A 2,500-nucleotide genomic window follows, 5' to 3' on the forward strand; every position below is an offset into this window, starting at 1 on the left:
TTCCTAATTTTCAATTTCGCTTTCGCAAAGGCCTTGGAGCAGGTAATTCCCTTCTTATAATTTCCTATGTTTTACAGAAATCCCTTCATTGTGGTCAGGAATTTCATATGATTGGCTTGATCTTAGTGCTGCTTATGACAGTGTTAATCATGAGGCCCTTGTTTATAAACTCAAGCTTTTGGGAGTAGGTGGGTCTTGCCTTAGCATCATTACTGAATTTTTAAGTAATAGATTGCAAAGAGTTGTTGATGGGCCCTATAGTAAGTATAGGAATGTGATAACTGGTATTCCTCAAGGTAGTGTTCTTGATCCATTACTTTTCATACTATATACACATAATATGTGGTATATCCCAGAAAACAACCTTGTTGCATATACAGATGGTTCTACTCTCTTTGCATCAATCCATCTCCTAAATGTAGGTCAGCGTTTGCTGAATCTCCTAATAGAGAAATGGCTAGAATTAGTACTTAGTCCAAATTATGGATCATGAAGTTGAACCGTAACAAACCTCAACGAATGACTGTAAGTTGGTCGAAGACAGTGGCTGCTCAACATCAAGATCCCTGCATTATTGTTTCATTAACTATATATAACTTTTAAAATACTAGGTGTGATACTTGATCGCACATTTACTTTAGAGATGCACATTCGGTCGGTTTCTTCTTCACTTGCATAAAACAGTTGGCTTATTAAGAAAGTCTTAAGATTTTCGGTGATAAAGCTATTCGGAAGAAACTTAATTCCTTCTTTTTGCCTTGTTTCGTATATTGATTTTCTGTTTGGTGTTCAGCTGCTGACTGTCATCTTAATTTGTTTACAAAAACTTGCTGACTATTAAATTTTTTAATCCTGATCTTGATGTTAATCTTTGGCACTGTTACGTAAGATTTTTGATAATTCTGACTATTCTTTGCATTCAGATCTTTCTAGTATGTAATACTAGATAATGTAGTTAATTCTAATAGTCTTGCTTTCTCCATCATACTACATTGTTTTCTAGAAGTCAGGAAGTTTTATTCCAGCTGTGACCAGGTTGTGGAATGATCTTCCCAATCTGTCAGATGAATCAGCGGAGCTTCAGTTCAAACTTTAGTGAATGATTTTATGTTGAACAGGCTAATATGAGTATCCTTTGGTAGTTTATATGTGATGTATCTATTTTAAGGTTGATACTGATCTTAAGATAATTCATACTCTTTATTTATTACTTTTCATATAATTAATTTATTTCCTTATTTCATCTCCTCACTGAACTATTTTCTCTCGAAGCCCTTTGGCTTATAGCATCTTGCTTTTCCAACTAGGGTTGTAGCTTAGCTTAAACTTATAATAATGATGATAGTTTCAATGAAGATGATCGCTGTTTCATTATCGTTAATTTTGCAGTTATGCATTTCTATTGCTTTTATTTTTCTTCTTTCGTCAGTACTGTTTTCTATCAGTAACTGTGCTATGTTAGTCATTGGTAGGGAGAGCAAAATCTATAATTTTACTAAAAGTAAACTTAGCAAGATTAGTACAATAGTATGGCTGCCATGCTTTACGAGAGGGTGCTGAGTGTCTCCTCTCATCATCAGGCAAATTTTGACTAAGGGGAAGTGACCAGGATCCTTATATATGCCGTGACTGATTAATCCCATCAGCCACTGGTTGCAAATAGGTCCTCGTGGGCGGAGTCTGTGTCTGTTCTGGAAAGGAGCTACTCACCCATTGACTAAGCAGCTAGCCAGGAGGTTCTGTCACAGTCGGGCCGATGTTCTGCTCAAAATCATTGAAGTTGGGTGGAGTCAGGGTTTGGGTAGGCCCAGTCAGGGCTCCCAGAGTGGCCCACTGATTAGCCAACATCCTCCCTGAGCGGGGATCGGAGTCAGACAAGCTGTTCAGCCACTCTGAGTCTGGGTCTGGGGAGTACAGAGCTGCTTGCTGATTGGTAAAGGCGTTTAATTTCGCTAGGAAAGTCACAGTCACATGCAAGCTGCCGGGCTGCTCATCACCGTCGTCATGGTTGTTATCATGAGGTTGATTGAAGGTGTTCTTTGGTTAGAAGGGGAGTGGGCATCTCTCCTTGATCGTGTTCAGATTAGGTCTCTCTTATTGGATGGCAGGACAATCTTTTGGAAAGTCTTATCATTGTCATTCCAATATAACGACCGAGACATCGTCTGATTGGACATAAATAGCAATAAACAACGTTGGACCTCTTCAGAAAGTCCTGCACGGGAGGGGCCGGGTTGCATCTCTTAATGAGAGATCTGGTCTTCATAGTCTGATAGTAAATGAGATGGTTGATGTTATAGTCTTCTTGAATGGGTATGACATGGTTATTGATGGTGTCCCTCAAGGCCCTCTCGTCTTTATGATACTGGCTGTGCATGATGCCTTTGTAGTATAAATTAATACTAGAAGGCATGGTCTCACTGCTGGGCTCTGTCTCGTACTAGTCGTCCATAACCTGTTTAACCTCTCCATTGACCTGCCTGTTGGAGTAGCTCACCAC

The 2,500-nt window shown here is 39.3% G+C and overlaps 1 protein-coding gene across 2 annotated transcripts in view; it reads right to left on the minus strand.

The window, feature by feature from the left end:
- Positions 1-2,500, minus strand: part of LOC137618051 (uncharacterized) — a 142,659-nt gene that overhangs the window by 14,011 nt on the left and 126,148 nt on the right. The gene's annotated exons all lie outside the window — the stretch shown is intronic.

This window comes from Palaemon carinicauda, chromosome 2 (assembly GCF_036898095.1).
Source record: "Palaemon carinicauda isolate YSFRI2023 chromosome 2, ASM3689809v2, whole genome shotgun sequence".
Classification (NCBI taxonomy): domain Eukaryota; kingdom Metazoa; phylum Arthropoda; class Malacostraca; order Decapoda; family Palaemonidae; genus Palaemon; species Palaemon carinicauda.